General features: G+C 48.3%; 1 protein-coding gene and 1 long non-coding RNA gene across 3 annotated transcripts in view; one reads left to right on the top strand and one right to left on the bottom strand.

Annotated features, from left to right (window-relative positions):
* Positions 1–20,455, top strand: part of LOC144953827 (tumor necrosis factor receptor superfamily member 6-like) — an 80,956-nt gene that overhangs the window by 31,291 nt on the left and 29,210 nt on the right. The gene's annotated exons all lie outside the window — the stretch shown is intronic.
* Positions 12,156–20,452, bottom strand: LOC144953822 (uncharacterized). Its single transcript, XR_013640909.1, has 4 exons — positions 20,344–20,452; positions 17,600–17,678; positions 16,977–17,172; positions 12,156–12,480 (listed from the first exon to the last, which is right to left on the bottom strand). It is a non-coding gene; the product is annotated as an uncharacterized LOC144953822 (long non-coding RNA).

Genomic DNA, 20,455 nt, shown 5'->3' with positions numbered 1-20,455 from the left:
AGATGAATCCCTGCAGTCACGAACAGCTTTCAATCGAAATTCAACAGCCACAGAGTTGTGGAGAAATCCTCGTAAAAATCCTCCTCCAACCAAGTCCACTTGATTTAAAGCTTTCGTGACTGCAGGGATTCATCTTCTTGGTTCTTTCGGTAAAGTCATCACGTAGAATGGAAATAATAAAAGACGTTTCGGCCACAACGCAAGCAGCCGTCCTCAGGTGAAAATCAGGTCATGGTTTTCACCTGAGGACGGCTGCTTGCGTTGTGGCCGAAACGTCGTGAGAATTATTTTATTATGTTTTATTTTTATTACTTTATTATTTCCATTCTACGTGACTTTACCGAAAGAACCAAGAGGACAAGTCCACTTGATTCAGCTGCTATCATTGTGTGATGGCCGGGTTGCTTCTGAGAAAGAGCTACACAATAACAGTAGCTCTGTCGGGCCTGACACGTTGTTAGATAAAAACAAGTTTCGTTTAGTCTATGGGTCTCTTTGAGTCTTTAGGAGTGTCAATGGGTCTCTATGCGTTTAGCTTATTTGGATGCTGTTATGAATGTCCACGTGATGATGATGATATCAGCCACTTGGTTGGAGCTGCTATCATTACATCTGATGGCCAGGTACCGCTTCTGAAAACAGATTTCGATTCAGCAACTCAGTGGGGCATTACACCTGGTAAAAATAGTTTGGGTTTTGTTTGTATATTTATTTTGCGTGCTTTATTTACCTCTCCTATACTTTGCACTCCTATCGTGTGTTGTGTGTGTTGTGTTTGTTCTCATAACGATCCGACTCTGTGCCATCTACTGAGCCATCTGTGAACAAGGATATTCATAGCTCAGCAGATTCCTCCCGCAGTATATGAATACTGATTCAGATTCAGATTCTGACTTTCCACGCGACCACCACGGGAAGAGAGACATGCAAACTCCGAATATACAGCAGCAGGCATCGTCAGGACCTCCTGCATATCTACGAGGGAGATAAAATCTTGCCGGGTCACAGGATTGAACCCACGACCTCCTGCATACCAGGCGAGAGATATAACATCTTGCCGGGTCACGGGATTGAACCCACGACCTCCTGCATACCAGGCAGGGGATAACATCTCAGATACCACGGCGTCCATTTGCTCGCAAGTGGCACGGGAAGTCCACGGAACGAAGGGCGCGCCAAACAACCGGATCACAATCGCAGCGATTGAATCTTTGAATCGTTCCCAGAGAAATGCTCTAAATACCTGTTCGCCTTTTGGCGTCCTCCAGTCTGACACTGGTGAGACTAGGCCCTCAGGAAGGCTGTCGTTGGTGTAGGCAATCAGTTTCAAAGACAATGCCATATATTATCAGAGCGTGTTTGTGTTTGCATGTTCACCACAAGTACGTGTGGTGTATGCAGACATGATTCCTTGCAAATGTTTCTGTTTGATGTTTGAACATCTTAACGCTTAAATTTTGATTTAAAGCTTTCGTGACTGCAGGGATTCATATTCTTGGTTCTTTCGGTAAAGTCACGTAGAAGGGAAATAATAAAATAATACAAATATTTTTTTATTTTCCTTCTACGTGACTTTACCGAAAGAACCAAGAATATCTTAACGCCTGTTTTATTGCCAAAAAGGGTATTTTTTATTGTTTCATACCTTGAATGCTATTCAAATGCATGTACTTGTGTGAATGTTGAAATAGTTTAGCACCGTACGTAACCAGCCGCGCTAACCGGAGGTGCGAATGCCTGAGCCTGATAGTCAGCAGCTCATGAAGGTGACAATGATGATGGCGATGATGTCTTTCTTTATTTTTAGGATTTTTGAGGTTGACTTTGAACCACATTCTCGACGTTCCTGGCTGCATTCTCAGCGGCGTTTGAAGTCACATTTATTCGGAAATGCGTCTGAACCCAATCGGATCTCGTACGCCTGGCCAGGCTCTAGGCTAGATTTGACAGGATGTTGGCTACATCGCCCGGTATGCAGGAGGTTCGTGGGTTCGATCCCGGACCCTGCGAGATGTTTTGTCCCCTCGCCTGGTACGCAGGAGGTCGTGGGTTCGATCCCGTGACCCTGACGGTGCCTGCTGTATATGTGGAGTCTGCATCTCTCTCTCTCCCCGTGCGTGTGTCTCCATGTGTCTTTGTGTGTGCGCCTGTGTGTCTGTGTAGTGTCGTGGTTTGATTCCCGCTCACAGCCAACACCAGCGACAATTATCTGAACCGGTCCTGGGCCTCCCCTAGGTCGACTGAGCCTCAAATTAGTACCTCGTGCAGTGTGTAGTAAACATCGCCACTGGGGAGACAAAGATACCCGGGCGTGGTGTTGGCCACACCACACCCAGGTACTCATTTGAGGCTGAGTCGACCTAGCTCTTTGTTCACAGATGTTCGGTAGGGGCACGGGGTCAGAACGTTACGTATGTAGAGTGTATAGAGTCTGTAGTGTGTAGTGTGTAGATTGTGTAGTGTGTAGAGTGTATAGTGTGTGGAGTGTATAGAGTGTGTAGTGTTTGTAGTGTGTATAGAGTGTGGAGTGTATAGTGTGTGTGTGTAGTGTGTATAGAGTGTGTGGAGTGTATAGTGTGTGGAGTGTATAGTGTGTATAGTGTGTGTAGTGTGTATAGAGTGTGGAGTGTATAGTGAGTGTGGAATGTGTAGTGTGTGTGTAGTGTGTATAGTGTGTGTATAGAGTGTATAGTGTATAGAGTGTGTATAGTGTAGCAGTACTGCTTTGAAATCGGGTCCATCTTTTTAAACACCATGTATATGAACTTGTTCAAATAATCGCAATCACTGGTGGTGGTGGTGGTGGCCGTTCGCGGGAATCGAACTTGGGTCTCTGTCGGGTTCGCAGTGCAGCGTAGCGCTAACCAGCTACACTAACACCGCTAATCAAAGTTCGTGCAGTCTGTTGCAGGAGGAATTAAATTATCTATGAAGCTCTTTGTTCACAGATGTTCGGTAGGGGCACGGGGTCAGAACGTTACGTGTGTAGAGTGTATAGAGTCTGTAGTGTGTGTAGAGTGTATAGAGTGTGTGGAGTGTATAATGTGTGGAGTGTGTATAGTGTGTGGAATGTATAATGTGTGGAGTGTGTATAGTGTGTGGAATGTATAATGTGTGTAGTGTATAGTGTGTGGAGTGTATAGTGAGTGTGTAGTGTATAGTGTGTATAGTGTGTGTAGTGTGTGTAGTGTGTATAGTGTGTGTAGTGTATAGTGAGTGTGGAGTGTATAGTGTGTGTGTATAGTGTGTGGAGTGTATAGTGAGTGTGTATAGTGTGTGGAGTGTATAGTGAGTGTGTAGTGTATAGTGTGTATAGTGTGTGTAGTGTGTGTAGTGTGTGGAGTGTATAGAGTGTGTAGTGTGTGTAGTGTGTATAGAGCAGGGGTCTGCAACCTTTAAGACATAAAGAGCCACTTGGACCCGTTTCCGAAGGAAAAAATAAACTGGGAGCCGCAAAACCATTGCAACTATTAAAACAAATATAACACTGCATATATTGTTTCTTACCTTATTGCTATATACAGGATCGTGCAGTCAGCTGTCAATCTGAATAAAAAAAGGACTTTTTCACTTAACAATGTAAAATATATTTTTGCAAATTAATAGCTAAATTACCTGGTTAATGGGATTTTTGCTCCTGAACCTCAGTGCACAGTGTCTGCACATCAGGGCTGTAAGACGTCACCTTCATTTTCACACAGGCTTGCAAGCTGTCATCTGTGAGGCGTGATCGATGTTTGTTTTTAATATAGTTCATGTTGGAGAAGACCTGCTCACATACATATGTGGAGCCGAAGATCGACAGGACTCCAAATGCATACTTTTTCATGTTTATATAAGTGTTGGGGATGGCATTCCATGTTTCGAATACAAGTTTGTCCTGTTTGGGAAGGTTTTCAATATCACTCCATTTATGATTCTGAGCCAGAATGGCCTTCTGACGGGCAACATCCTCAAGAGTAGCGGTCAAGCATTTGAACTTGGACACCCATATATCTTTGTCGGCTATATCGGCCAGTTCCATCTCAAGATCAGGTTGACTTACACCTGCAAATGCAGTCATATTCAATAGGGATGGATCGATCGCCAGGGGAGTGACAGGGAAGGATAATGTCGTTTTTTCCTCTCTGAACTCACAGAATCGTTTCCCAAACGAACTTTGCATTGTGGTGATTGCAGACTTGAAATATTCCAAATTTATCGTATCATGACTTTGTTTGAACTCTCTCAAAGAGGGAAAGTGAGACAGTGTACCTCTCTGTAAATCTTTGACAAACACTGTCAACTTGCGCTCGAATGCCAAAACCTCCTCCAGCATGTGCAGGGCTGTGCCTCCTTTCCCCTGAAGGGTTGTATTTAGCGTGTTTAGATGTGCTGTCATGTCTACCATAAAATGTAATTTTTCCAGCCACTCTGGCTGTTCCAGCTCAGCAAAGGTGAGCTCTTTGCTGCCCAGGAAGGTTTTTACTTCTTCCAAACATGTGACAAAGCAACGGCAACGTTATTGCCTGTCACCGGGCGGGCAGTGTGGAGCGGAGCGGCGACCTGTCAGCAGCGGCAACGCCAGAGCAGGTGTCACAGTGCGCCTCCTCCCCTCGCTAGCATCCGCCCCGGAGCCGCGGTCAAGGTTCAAAAGAGCCGCATGCGGCTCCGGAGCCGCAGGTTGCCGACCCCTGGTATAGAGTGTGTGGAGTGTATAGTGTGTGTGTAGTGTGTATAGAGTGTAGAGTGTGTATAGTGTGTATAGAGTGTAGAGTGTGTATAGTGTACAGGGTGTTTCAAAAAGATGTAACCGATTTCAAAGCAGTACTGCTTTGAAATCGGGTCCATCTTTTTAAACACCATGTATATGAACTTCTTTGGCACCGTACATAGCCAACCACGCTCATCAGAGGTGTGGGTGAGAGTGTGTGAGTGAGTGTATGATGGACTTCTATGCACAGTACTGTACGTAGCAAACCTGCACTAACTGGAAGGCGCTTTGATGCTGGCAATGACATTTTATCGCTCTGGGAACTTCCTGCCCTTACAGCTGGGGTTCACACACACACCACACTACCACACACACCACCACCCACACACCAGACTACCACACACACTTGCCACACAGTGACACACCATACACATCACACAGTGAGTGACACACACAGTGACATACCATACACCACCCACACACAGTGACGCACACCACACTACCACACACACATGCTACACACAGTGACACACCATACATACCACACACATCACACAGTGACACACACCACCCACACACCACCCACACACACAGTGACACATACACTCACACAGTGACATACCATACACCACCTACACACAGTGACACACACAGGATTATTGACATGGTCAATAGCTTCTGAAGTGACAGAACTACGGTAAGGAATGTGAAAAAAACTCCCCTGTCCATTGTCCAACTGCACAGCAAAGGGGTGAATGTTACCTGGGCTGGGCACTTTCAAATGTCTCTCGTAGGCCAGAGAACATCTAAAACACACAAGCCGCTCCCTCAGTCTCACTGGGTGTGATGCACTTTTAAATCATCCGGATTGACAACTCATTTCTGTAGAACTGCAGAGTATATAGTGTAGTGTACGGTAGTGTATAATGGTGGTGTGTAGTAGTGTAGTGTATAATGGTGTAGTGCATTGTATAGTGTAGTATACAGTGTATAGCAGTATAGTGTATAGTAGTGTATAGTGGTGTGGTATATAGTAGTGTAATGTACAGTGTAGTGTATAGTAGCATATAGTGTAGTATACAGTGTATAGTAGTATAGTGGTGTGGTATATAGTAGTGTAATGTACAGTGTAGTGTATAGTAGCATATATTGGTGTAGTGTATAGTGGTGTATAGTAGTATAGTAATGTACTAGCAAGAAGTACCCGGCTTTTACCCGGGGGTAAAAACATCGATCCTTCCTGATGTTGGTCAGGGTATGAGCAGATACCAAGGATTTCAGTGGTCAACAAAAAAAATTCTGGCCTGGACTTTTGCAGCTCTTTTAGACTAATTTCAGGGTGCCGATTCCAAATCTGATCTCAGATTTGCTCTATCACATATCATTTTTATGCTATCGACATACCCCCATTTTCATAGATTTTACCCTAAATTAACTCTGTCACTTATGATTGCAAGTTGTTGCGAGTCAGTGACTGCTTTAGTGTTAAAATATGGTGCTGTATTTTTAGGATGGTGTGTTTATAATATCATTTTATGTAGATATCCACATTTATTTAATATTTTTCTTCCGCAGTTTTTATTGAAAATGCAATATTTGATATCTCAAAAACCTGACGTGATAGACAAAAACTGATGCCAGATTTGGAATCGGCACCCCAAAATTACCTTAACACCGTTGGAATACCTTGTGCCAGAAAAAGTGTGTTGACCAGTGTAATTTAATAATAATCCGATCTCCGTTGGTAAGCTAAAGCTGCTGTTCCAGTCCGGGTTGTTTCTTCTTTGCTGCAGCTGAGTGACGGACTTGCCTCTAAGGCACCGTTTTTTCAAATCCTTTATATTAAGTTCACTTGCTTGCTTGCGCGCTTAGGACCGTGCAAAGCTTTCGGTCGTTTTTTAACCCACTTCCCGTGATCCAATCGAGCTGACATTTTGCACACAGACTCGTTGTGCGCGACAATTTATTTTCGTGAAAATTTTTTCCGTAACTTTACACTTTTTAGGAAAAAATAAATTATATTTAATTACCAATTGCTTAATGGTGGCAGGCAATCATCTGACCCATAGGTGGCAGCCATCTCAAGCCAGAGGACGAGAGGACTCTAGCCGCCACGCATATAAAGGATTTATAGTGAAAAACTTTGTTTTTACGGGTTAATTTTTTTTATGTTGTGGTTCCTCAGCCCGTGCTGCTGCATGGACCAGTGCAGTCTCTGGCTTGTCTCCACACACGCTGTTCAGGATTTTCCTCAGCCCGTGCTTCTACAGCAGTGACTTTGCCAGTCTCTGGCTTCATCTTCTTGGTTCTTTCGGTAAAGTCACGTAGAAGGGAAGTAATAAAATAATAAAATTAAAACATAATAAAATAATTCTCACGACGTTTCGGCCACAACGCAAGCAGCCGTCCTCAGGTGAAAATCAGGTCATGGTTTTCACCTGATGGCTGCTTGTGTTGTGGCTGAAACGTCGTGACAATTATTTAATTGGTTTATTTGTATTATTTTATTATTTCCATTCTACGTGACTTTACCGAAAGAACCAAGAAGATGAATCCCTGCAGTCACGAAAGCTTTAAATCGAAAAATTCCACGCACACTGTTCAGGATTTTCCTCAGCCCGTGCTTTACAGCAGTCACTTTCCCAGTCTCTGGATTGTCTCCATGCACGCTGATCTGGAGTATCATCAGCGACCTATAGAATTACTTTGATAGGTTAGTGCGGTGTATGTACGTCGCATCTCTTTCGCACCGTACGTAGCCAACCGGGCAAAACGGAGGTGCCCTTAAAGAAACCTTATCTTTAGGGAGGTGGTGGGCAAAAGTCAGCGTGCCCTAAAAGCGTTATCTGTGCGGGTGTATATAAAGCACACACATATAGACAAAGATCCCCCCTATAGCCTTTAACAGACGGCTGGGGCAAGTGCTGTTAGCATGTAGCAGCACCAGCAAGGCACACGAGTGAGTGGGTGGCCAGCACCACGCCCAGCCGCCTTTCTCTCCCCAGTGGCGATGTTTACACACCGCACCAGGTACTCATTTGAGGCCCAGGACCGGTTCAGATAATCGTCACCGGTGTTGGCCGTGAGCGGGAATCGAACCCGGGTCGCCAGGTTCGTAGTGCAGCGCGCTAACCGCTCCACTACCGCTCCCCACTATACACACACACAGCTACACACAAAGACACACACAGCTGCACACACTATCAGCGTTGTACGATGCCCGAGCGCGGATGAAAGGTGCGATTGTCAGTTTCCTTTATGACACTTGGGAATTTTTTGGGGCAACAAAATTCATCTGAACTTAGAGCCTCCATAGAGACCTGTTTAGAATGAGAGGCTCATAGAACCAGAGACCCAGAGACTCGTATAGCACCAGAGACCCATATAGAACCAGAGACTCGAATAGAACCAGACCCATATAGAACCAGAGACCCGTATAGAACCAGAAACACAGATAGAACCAGCGGCCCACACAGACACGGAGATTAACTTAGAACCAGAGACCGACAGAAACTCCTATAGAACCAGATACTCACAGAGACCCACATAGAACCAGACAGACCCCATAGAGACACAAAGACCCATATAAACTCCTATAGAACCAGAGACCCACAGAGACCCAATAGAGACACAAATACCCATAACAGGTCCCTGCGGGGTGGGCTGGTAGGAACGAATAACCAAAGAATATAAACATAATGTATTATTACACTTGTTTAGCCAGGAAAGCCTCACTGAGGGTAAAGGTTTTTGTAGGGTCCTGCCAAGTGTTTGCAGTAGGGGGCGATGTTGCTACACCTAATCGGACGATACGAAGAGAGAGTTTGAGGCCTAGTTCTAGGCTTTAGGCCTAGCTGTAGGCTTTAGGCCGCTGTGAGTAAATTTTTAATTTAAATGTTTGAATTATTAATGTAAAAGCTTTAAACGTAAATGTTTCTATTTAAAAACATCAGGGAATGTAACATTGTTAAACATTAACTCCCTTCACACACGCGGGGGTACGATACGAAGGGAGAGTTTGAGGCCTAGTTCTAGGCTTTAGGCCTAGCTGTAGGCTTTAGGCCGCTGTGAGTTAATTTTTAATTTAAATGTTTTAATTATTAATGTAAAAGCTTTAAATGTAAATGTTTCTATTTAAAAAAAACATCAGGGAATGTAACATTGTTAAACATTAACTCCCTTTCACACATGCGGGGGTACGATACGAAGGGAGAGTTTGAGGCCTAGTTCTAGGCTTTAGGCCTAGCTGTAGGCTTTAGGCCGCTGTGAGTTAATTTTTAATTTAAATGTTTTAATTATAAAAGCTATCTCAGGGAATTATAAGGGAATGTTACACTTGTTTAGCCAGGAAAGCGTCACTGAGTCTAAAGGTTTTTGTAGGGTCCTGCCAAGTGTTTGCAGTAGGGGGCGATGTTGCTACACGGACGGACGATATAATCTATTGTAGGCTGGTTCACTTCGTTCCTACCAGTATAAACTCTAATAGAACCAAAGACCCACAGATACCCATAGAGACCCACACAGAGACCCACATAGAACCAGACAGACCCCACAGAGACCAAGCAGCAGCAGAAGGCATCAGAATCTTTATTGAGACTGCAGGCAGAGGAAATCCGAAGACCTATCAAGCTCTTTTGCATCGCACATTTCAAGGGGGTCACGCACGGCGGGGGTGTTCAGAACGTGACTCAAACATCGGCGCATCAACAAAGCGTCGCGCTAACGAACTACAACTTCAACAACAACCGCCGCCGTTCAACACTCGGTGGCGGTGACGGCACCACGGCGCTTGTGCCAGGCTAGGTGCACGTTAGAAGCACTCGCGTGAAGTGGCAGGTCAGGGGACAGACGATGCAGGTGCCATGGGTTGACTGCAGCTGTGCCAGGCTAGGTGCAGGTGGAGGTCACGTGACAGACCCTCCAGGTGCCCATTGGTTGACTGCTGCTGTGCCAGGCTAGGTGCAGGTCACGGAACAGACCCTGCAGGTGCCATGGGTTGACTGCTGCTGTGCCAGGCTAGGTGCAGGAGGAGGTCACGTGACAGACCCTGCAGGTGCCCATTGGTTGACTGCTGCTGTGCCAGGCTAGGTGCAGGAGGAGGTCACGTGACAGACCCTGCAGGTGCCCATTGGTTGACTGCTGCTGTGCCAGGCTAGGTGCAGGAGGAGGTCACGTGACAGACCCTGCAGGTGCCCATGGGTTGACTGCTGCTGTGCCAGGCTAGGTGCAGGAGGTCACGTGACAGACCCTGCGGGTGCCATGGGTTGACTGCAGCTGTGCCAGGCTAGGTGCAGGTGGAGGTCACGTGACAGACCCTCCAGGTGCCCATTGGTTGACTGCTGCTGTGCCAGGCTAAGTGCAGGAGGTCACGGAACAGACCCTGCAGGTGCCATGGGTTGACTGCTGCTGTGCCAGGCTAGGTGCAGGAGGAGGTCACATGACAGACCCTGCAGGTGCCCATTGGTTGACTGCTGCTGTGCCAGGCTAGGTGCAGGAGGAGGTCACGTGACAGACCCTGCAGGTGCCCATTGGTTGACAGCTGCTGTGCCAGGCTAGGTGCAGGAGGAGGTCACGTGACAGACCCTGCAGGTGCCCATGGGTTGACTGCTGCTGTGCCAGGCTAGGTGCAGGAGGTCACGTGACAGACCCTGCGGGTGCCATGGGTTGACTGCAGCTGTGCCAGGCTAGGTGCAGGTGGAGGTCACGTGACAGACCCTCCAGGTGCCCATTGGTTGACTGCTGCTGTGCCAGGCTAGGTGCAGGAGGTCACGGAACAGACCCTGCAGGTGCCATGGGTTGACTGCTGCTGTGCCAGGCTAGGTGCAGGAGGTCACGTGACAGACCCTGCAGGTGCCCATTGGTTGACTGCTGCTGTGCCAGGCTAGGTGCAGGAGGAGGTCACGTGACAGACCCTGCAGGTGCCCATTGGTTGACTGCTGCTGTGCCAGGCTAGGTGCAGGAGGAGGTCACGTGACAGACCCTGCAGGTGCCCATGGGTTGACTGCTGCTGTGCCAGGCTAGGTGCAGGAGGTCACGTGACAGACCCTGCGGGTGCCATGGGTTGACTGCTGTGCCAGGCTAGGTACAGGAGGTCACGTGACAGACCCTCCAGGTGCCCATTGGTTGACTGCTGCTGTGCCAGGCTAGGTGCAGGAGGAGGTCACGGGACAGATCCTGCAGGTGGCATGGGTTGACTGCTGCTGTGCCAGGCTAGGTGCAGGTGGAGGTCACAGGACAGATCCTGCAGGTGGCATGGGTTGACTGCTGCTGTGCCAGGCTAGGTGCAGGTGGAGGTCATGTGACAGACCCTGCAGGTGCCATGGGTTGACTGCTGTGCCAGGCTAGGTGCAGGAGGTCATGTGACAGACCCTCCAGGTGCCCATTGGTTGACTGCTGCTGTGCCAGGCTAGGTGCAGGAGGAGGTCACGTGACAGACCCTGCAGGTGCCCATTGGTTGACTGCTGCTGTGCCAGGCTAGGTGCAGGAGGAGGTCACGTGACAGACCCTGCAGGTGCCCATTGGTTGACTGCTGCTGTGCGAGGCTCGGTGCAGGAGGAGGTCACGTGACAGACCCTGCAGGTGCCATGGGTTGACCGACTGAGATGACCGGCAGATGGCAACCGCCCCCAACAAAGACAAAGATCCCCCGTGTAGCCTGAACAGAATGCTGGGGCAAGTGCTGTTAGTGGCGAGTAGCAGCAGCAGCGCCTATGAAGGCTACCGGCACTGTGGCACACACAGAGGGGGTGGGTGGCCAGCACCACGCCCGCCCGCCTTTGTCTCTCCCCCAGTGCTAGCGATGTTTACTACACGCCATGGCACGGGGTATTCATTTGAGGCCGAGTCGACCTAGGGGAGGCCCCAGGTACCGGTTCAGATAATCGCTGTCACCGGTGTTTGTGGCCATGAGCGGGAATCGAGCCTCGGGCCTCTGCGGGGTTCGTAGCGCAGCGTAGCGCTAACCGAAGCGCCACCGCTCCCCACACAGATACACGCCACACATACACACACACGTGCACACCATATCAACAACAACCGCCATTCGCCACTAAGTGGCGGTGACGTCACCACGACGCTTGTGCCAGGCCATGTGCACCTTGAGGCTACCACGTGAAGTGTCGAACGCCCGCTGGCAGGAGGTCACGGGGCAGACCCAGCAGGTGCCACGGGTCGACTGAGATGAATGAGATGACTGCTGTGCTTTAGCCACACACGCACACACGCACACACGCCCGCCCCCACGCACGCACCAAGCACGCACCCATCCGCATGTACACAGCCGCACCCATTCTCACGCATGTCCAGATGCTCACACACCCACGCTCCCGCACGCCCGCACGCACACGCTCACGCACGCCCGCACGTTCGCACGCACTCACGCGTACACACGCACGCACACACCCACACACCCGCACGCCCACACACTCACATGCTCACACGCACTCACGTGTACACACCCACGCACACATACACACGCACACACTCACACGCACTCACATGCTCACACGCTCACACATGCCCCCACGCACGCACCCGCACGCATCCATCCGCATGTACTCACGCACTCACGCATACACACTCACACACACCCAAGCACATACACACTCACACACACTCACATGCACACACGCTCACACGCACTCACGCGTACCCACGCACACTCACACACACGCACACACGGACGCTCCGGTAAATTCCTCGACTCCACCGATGATGATCTCCCCCTCACCCCGGTTGCGCGTTTCCCCCCTCAGTATCCAAACAGCTTCAGCGGCAGCTTGAGGAGTCTGCAAGAGAAGACGCCGGGAGGTTTGGGAGTCAGCGTCTGATGCAGATCGGGAGGCGCTAGCAGCAAGCAGCAGCATGAAAAGACCCGACACAAACTTAGAAACAGCAGCGTCAACATCGTCGTGATGATGACGATTGTTTCCACTGGTAGCGCTGCCTAGCTCAGTTTAGTTTGGTCTGTGGGTCTCTCTGTGTCTCTGTATATCTGTGCGTCTCTGTGTGTCTCTGTGTGTCTCTGTGTATATCTGTGGGTCTCTCTGTGTCTCTGTATATCTGTGTGTCTGTGTGTCTCTGTGTATATCTGTGGGTCTCTGTGTGTGTCTGTGTATATCTGTGGGTCTCTGTGTGTCTCTGTGTATATCTGTGGGTCTCTGTGTGTCTCTGTGTATATCTGTGGGTCTCTCTGTGTCTCTGTATATCTGTGGGTCTATGTGTATATCTGTGGGTCTCTGTGTGTCTCTGTGTATATCTGTGGGTCTCTATGTGTGTCTGTAGGTCTATCTATATGGGTATCTATGTATCTATATGGGTCTCTGGGTCTCTATATGGGGATCTGGGTCTCTCTCTGAGTCTCCTATACATGTGTGTAGTGCGGTAAAATACGCGGTGCGCACACACAGTCGACCGAGAGCATTTGAGGGCTAAGCAGGTACACGCATGCAACATGGAGTTGCGCGTGCAACATGGAGTCCATCTTCTTGGTTCTTTCGGTAAAGTCATCACGTAGAATGGAAATAATAAAATAATAAAAATAAAACATAATAAAATAATTCTCACGACGTTTCGGCCACAACGCAAGCAGCCGTCCTCAGGTGAAGAACAGGTCTGTCGGAAAGACAGCATCTGAATGAGCACCACCATGCTTGGCAGCGTATATACTTAAATATATACTTAAATATACGCTGCCAAGCTTGGTGGTGTTCAGAAGAACAGGTCTGTCGGAAAGACAGCGTCTGAATGTTACATGGGGGAGCTTTGTCTATGTAAGACGCTGTCTTTCCGACAGACCTGTTCTTCACCTGAGGACGGCTGCTTGCGTTGTGGCCGAAACGTCGTGAGAATTATTTTATTATGTTTTATTTTTATTATTTTATTATTTCCCTTCTACGTGACGACTTTACCGAAAGAACCAAGAAGATGAATCCCTGCAGTCACGAAAGCTTTAAATCGAAATTCAACATGGAGTTGCGCGAGCAAACCGCCACCTAATTAACGAGAGAAACAGGGTGCAAACGAGGTCGAGTGGGTACATGGAATGCGACCTGAGGTTGCTGCCAAAGAGGTTGATTGATGGGCCAACTGGCGACGGATTATCGGCAGCTTGAGAGGAAGCACTTGAGGGCTCGGGATGAGCGGGGTAGATGCAAGCTGGGGCGTGCGCGAGCTCAGGATTAGTCGCTGAGTGAAGACATCTCGCCGCGGCCGCTCCAGGGCAGAGGTTGCAACCGGGTACCCGATACCCGTACCCTACCCGATACCCGGCTACCCGTACCCGGCCGGGTACGGGTACGGGTAGACCGTGAGTCACTGGTGAGTCACCGTTTGTCACTCATTTCCCAACGTCTTGTCTCTTCTCACAATTCAAGTTCCTAGAATCAACCCACCCGCGCCTGCAACATGGCTTCATCCCAGAGGTCGCAATCGGGTACCCGATACCCGTACCCTACCCGATACCTGGCTACCCGTACCCGGCCGGGTACGGGTACCCGTTTGCGACCCTGGTGCGGCCGGGTACGGGTAAGGAATCAAAACCCGCTTGCGACCTCTGCTCCAGGGACAGCGGTGGAGATGTAGAATTGCTGTGTGCAAAGCCTCTGTGTGGAGAAGCTGCTGATAGGTGAGCTGCTATGTGCAGGTTAGGTGAGGTGTAACGTAGATAAGAGTGGGGAACAGGTTAGCAAGAAAAGTGACCGTTTAGATAGCGATAGGTGTGCCTACAACTGGTGCAGAAATGGGTTAATAAAGTGTAAGCATAATCTTGGTTCTTTCGGTAAACAATAAAATTCTCACGACGTTTCGATTGCAACACAAGCCATCAGCATCACACCTGATCACACCTGATGATGATTGCTTGTGTTGCAATCGAAACGTCGTGAGAATTGTATTGTTGTATTATTTCCCTTCTACGTGATGACTTTACCGAAAGAACCAAGAATATGAATCCCTGCAGTTGCGAAAGCTTTAAATCGAAAAAAGTGTAAGCAGGCGACTTGTTACAACGTGTCAGTCCGAGTGATTAACAAGACACTACACACACACGTACAGTATTTGGCTGCTGCTATGTCCGCACGATGACATCAGCCACTACTAAAACTAAACTTTGTTTTATACTGGTAGGAACCTCCTGGTTACACCAGCCCACAGGGGATTATTGTGTCCGTCCGTCGTGCATCAAAAAATGGGAGGGGTGGGGCTGGGTGGAGAGGGGAGGGTGGGGAGGGGCTGGGTGGAGAGGGGAGGGTGGGGAGGGAGGGGCTGGGTGGGGAGGGGAGGGTGGGGAGGGGCTGGGTGGAGAGGGGAGGGTGGGGAGGGGCTGGGTGGAGAGGGGAGGGTGGGGAGGGGCTGGGTGGGGAGGGTGGGGAGGGGCTGGGTGGGGAGGGTGGGGAGGGGCTGGGTGGGGAGGGTGGGGAGGGGCTGGGTGGGGAGGGTGGGGAGGGGCTGGGTGGGGAGGGTGGGGAGGGGCTGGGTGGGGAGGGTGGGGCTGGGTGGGGGGTGGGAGGGGTGGGGCTAGGTGGGGGAGGGGCTGGTCACCCCGTGGTGCCCTTATAAAACTCAACGTTTCACCTACTCACGCCGGCTTGTGCCCGCCCTCACAGTCGGCCATATTTGCGGAATACACCACGCCGCCGTTGACCCTGCAGGCCATTGACCGAGCAACCCAACGTTCCTACCAGCTCCCTCCGCAGTAGGAATGTGTTTTTTGTACCAGGTGTAAGGCTGTGTAGGTCTTTATCAGAAGCAGCCACCTGGCCATCAACACTCAATGTTAGCAGCTCAATCGAGTGGCTGATATCATCATCACGTGGATATTCATAGCAGTAACCAAATACTTTGAACGCGTAGAGGTACCTAGAGACCCTTAAGAGACACGTAGAGATACTGTACATAGAGTTGGTATGGAGATACATACAGACCCAGAGAGATACATAGAGACCCACAGAGATACCTAGATAATCGTTGGGAGACCGAGAATCATGAAGATACATACAGACCCATAGAGACCCACAGAAATGCAGAGACACAGAGACCCAGATAGACCCATAGACTAAAGTAAACTACCTGATGACGTGCGCTTGTGTTGCGCCCGAAACGTCGTGATTTATTTTGTTTTATTTTATCTACCTACGTGACTTTACCGAAAGAACCAAATTGAGTATGGATTCCTGCAGTCACGAAAGCTTCAAATCTAGATACAAACGAGTAGCAGTTATGCCCGGATGATAGGCACAGCAAACACGTACACCAAGCTCTCAAGGCAAATGGATATTCCGATTCTTAAGTTTTTTCGGTAAAGTCACGTAGGTAATTTTTTTTAATAAAAGTACGATTGCTGTATCACTTGATACAGCTATCGTGCTGTGACGGTTCCACCTGAAGACGGATGGCTTGTGTTGCCTCCTAAACGCCGTGATTTTTTTATTTATTAATTTTAAGTGATACAGCTTTCGTGCTGTGACGGTTCCACCTGAAGACGGGTGCTTGTGTTGCCTCCGAAACGTCCTGATTTTTATTTTATTAATTTTAAGTGATACAGCTTTCGTGCTGTGACGGTTCCACCTGAAGACGGGTGCTTGTGTTGCCTCCGAAACGTCCTGATTTTTATTTTATTTTTATTAATTTTAAGTGATACAGCTATCGTGCTGTGACGGTTCCACCTGAAGACGGATGCTTGTGTTGCCTCCGAAACGCCGTGATTTTTATTTTATTAATTTTAAGTGATACAGCTATCGTGCTGTGACGATTCCACCTGAAGACGGATGCTTGTGTTGCCTCCGAAACGCCGTGATTTTAATTTTATTTTTATTAATTTTAAGTGATACAGCTTTCGTGCTGTGACGGTTCCACCTGAAGACGGATGCTTGTGTTGCCTCCGAAACGTCGTGATTTTTATTTTATTAATTTTAAGTGATACAGCTATCGTGCTGTGACGGTTCCACCTGAAGACGGAGGTTTGTGTTGCCTCCGAAACGCCGTGATTTTTATTTTGTTTATTTTATTTTACTTTTATTAATTTTAATTAAAACATTTTATCTACGTGACTTTACCGAAAAAACCTAAGAATATGAATCCTTGCAGTCACGAAAGCTTCAAATCTAGAATGGATATTCTGACTACACAATCTGCAAAGCCATCACCCCAAACGTGAGGAAGGAGCCATCTGAGGATCCACCATCATCATCAGCACCATCACCAGCACCGTCATCACCAGCACCACGACCATGACCACCATCACCACCACCATCATTGTTGTTATCATCATCACCATAATCCTTACCCAAAAATGGCTCTGGCCCATCTTCCTAGCTGGCTTACAGCTTTAAGATCATCACCACCATCACCACCATCAGCACCATCAGCACCATCAGCACCATCCTTGGCTGGTTCCGTGACAATCTCGGAGCGTGCGTGCCATCCGTCCCTGTCACTGCGTTGAGTGGAGATTGCAGCAGCAGCAGCAGTGGCCTGGCCATCTGCTAACACAGATAGCCATGAACATGTTTTTTGGTTCATAGATGTTCCAGTCAGGGTGGGGTCAGAGAGTTCAGAATATTTATCCCCTCACCCACTCAACTCACCCAGACACTCACCCACACACTCATTCACTCAGCCACCCACCCACTCAGCCACCTCTCACACCCACACACTCACCCACACACTCACCCACACACTCACCCACACACTTACTCACCCACTCACTTACTCACCCACTCACTCAGCCACCTCTCACACTCACCCAGCCGCACACTCACTGAGCCGTACACCTCCGATTAGCACGGATGGCTCTGTACGGTGCCAAAGAAGTTCAACATACATAATCTACTATACACTACTATGCACTACACACTACTATGCACTACACTACTATACACCACACCGTACCTACTGACGCTCACTCACCATGTGCGATCGTCTCCTGTCCACTCCTCCTCCCGCTCCCTGTGGAGTGGAGTTCCGAGGCTCGTGACGAGTCACTCCCCTGCTGAGGAAGGGGGGGAACGGACGCAGTGACGGAATCTTCAGGATCAGTGTGTCGACTGCGAAGTGGATGAATACAAAGAGCTATAAAGTTCTTTGTTCACAGATGGGCCGGTAGGGGTCACGGGGTGAGAACGTTACATAGGTGGCTAATCAGAGGTGTGTGGGTCAGTGGGTGGGTGGGTGAATGAGTGGGTGGGTGAATGGGTGGGTGGGTGAGTGAATGAGTGGGTGAATGAGTGGGTGGGTGAGTGAATGAGTGGGTGGGTGGGTGAATGAGTGGGTGGGTGGGTGAATGGGTGGGTAAGTGGGTGGGTGAATGGGTGAGTGAATGGGTGGGTGAATGGGTGGATGAATGGGTGAATGGGTGGGTGGGTGGGTGAATGGGTGGGTGGGTGAATAAGTGGGTGGGTGAATAAGTGGGTGAATGGGTGGGTGAATGGGTGGATGAGTGAATGGGTGGATGAGTGAATGGGTGGGTGAATGAATGGGTGGGTGGGTGAATGGGTGGATGAATCGGTGAGTGAATGGGTGGGTGGGTGAATGGGTGGGTGTGTGAATGACTGAATGGGTGGGTTGGTGTACGTTGCCAATCGCGCCAAAATCAGAGGTGCGAGGGGAAAGGACAACAGACTACAACCTCAACAACAAGCGGCAGTTCTAAAGAAACGAGTTTCAATCTCGATTTGAAAGTACACAGCACACTTTATGCGGCTGGACGGGCGTGGTGCTGGCCACTCACCCCTCTGTGTGTGTGTGCCACAAGTGGTGGTAGCCTTCATAGGCACGGCAATTCACTAACAGCACTTTCCCCTGCAGTCTGTTGGGAGTCTTTACATGAGAGATCTTTGTATTTTTTGTATGTGCATCTGTGTGTATGTGTGTGTGTGTATCTGTGTGTGTATTTATGTGTTTGTATCTCTGTTTGTGTATATGTATTTGTGTATGTATCTCCGTGTGCGTCTCTCTGTATCTGTGCATCTCTGTATGTACCTCTCTGTATCCGTGTGTATCTCTGTATTTGTATGTATCTGTGTGTCTCTCTGTATCTGTATGTATGTGTATCTGTGTGTGTATGTATCTGTGCATCTCTGTATGTATCTCTCTGTATCCGTGTGTATCTGTGTATTTGTATGTATCTCTGTGTATGTGTCTTTGTATGGGCGGTGGCCATTCCGTCCCTGGTGCTGCTGTAACTCGCTACTCAGTAACAGCTTGTTAAGAGGCATGAGATGGGGGGGATGTTTGTCCTTTGTGAACACAGCGTGAAGGGGAAATCCTGGTGGGGCTAGTCACGAGTTTGGTTTCACTATCGACAACACACACCATTGTGTGATGTGTGGGGAACTTCAGAAATGGATGCCTCTTGTTTGTAAGAGAGAGCGGTAGTGTAGACATATGCTGCCTTATAAAGGGCAGCGCACTTCAATAGGGATTAACGTTTGTACGGCTATTTTAATACTCACAATAAACAGGAAGGACAACATCAAAGGGCTCGCATCATGCACACGCACTATGTACGTTGACTCAGTAATCTCCCCGCCCTCCACTTTGCGCAAGAGCGTAGAATCGTGGTCACCACATCTACACTTCTATATAAGTAACGAAACAGCAAGAGACTTCTCCACAAATCTGGCTGTCGCCTGATGAAGCTGGTTGTAATTACTGGCGAAACGTCGCGCTCAGATTGTGAATGTTGTGGCTTTGCTCTCCAACATACTGGTGTGATGTACTAGTATACTACACTACTATACACTACATCACACTACACTATACACTACACTACTATACACTACACACTACACTACTATACACTACACTATACACTACACTATTATACACTACACTACTATACACTACACTATACACTACACTACTATACACTACACTACTATACACTACCCACTACACTATACACTACACTACTATACACTACACTATACATTACACTATACACTACAATATACACAACACTATACATTACACTACACTATACACTACACTACTATACACTACTGTACACTACATTATACACTACTCTACTATACACTACACTATACACTACACTACTATACACTACACTATACAGTACTCTACACACTATACTACACTACTATACACTACACTATACACTACACTATACATTACACTACACTATACACTACTATACACTACACCACACTACTATACACTACACTATACACTACTATACACTACAGTATACACTACTATACACTACACTATACACTACACTATACACTACACTATACACTAGACTATATACTACACTATACACTACACTATACATTACACTATACACTACAATATACACTACACTACACTATACACTACACTACTATACACTACACTATACACTACACTATACACTACTCTACACTAGTGCTGTACTAGTGACGAATTGGCACGTTCTGTTCATGTAACAACCCTTACTAGTTGGCTGTGTCGGGTGGTGACGGGTTTTGTTTCCTGACCTGGTGGTTTTCACCGCCACCATCACCACCACCATCACCACCATCACCACCACCTTCAACGCCGCCTTAACATCTCCTAGCCACCATGGCACCCATCATCATCATCATTGCTCCTCCGTTTGAATTCACGTTGCTCATCACTTTCACGTGGCTGATGGTGAAGGTTGTACGAACCGTTAAAGCTCTGCCATTGTCATCATCTTCGTCATCATGTTCATCACTCCTCCTTCGTTTCAATTCACGTTGCATCTCCTCGTCATCCTCCTCCTCATCATCATCATCAGAC

This window comes from Lampetra fluviatilis (assembly GCF_964198595.1).
Source record: "Lampetra fluviatilis chromosome 45 unlocalized genomic scaffold, kcLamFluv1.1 SUPER_45_unloc_2, whole genome shotgun sequence".
Taxonomy (NCBI): Eukaryota; Metazoa; Chordata; class Hyperoartia; order Petromyzontiformes; family Petromyzontidae; genus Lampetra; species Lampetra fluviatilis.
Note: the sequence above shows the minus strand (reverse complement) of the source record. Positions and strands in the feature narration are given on the sequence as shown.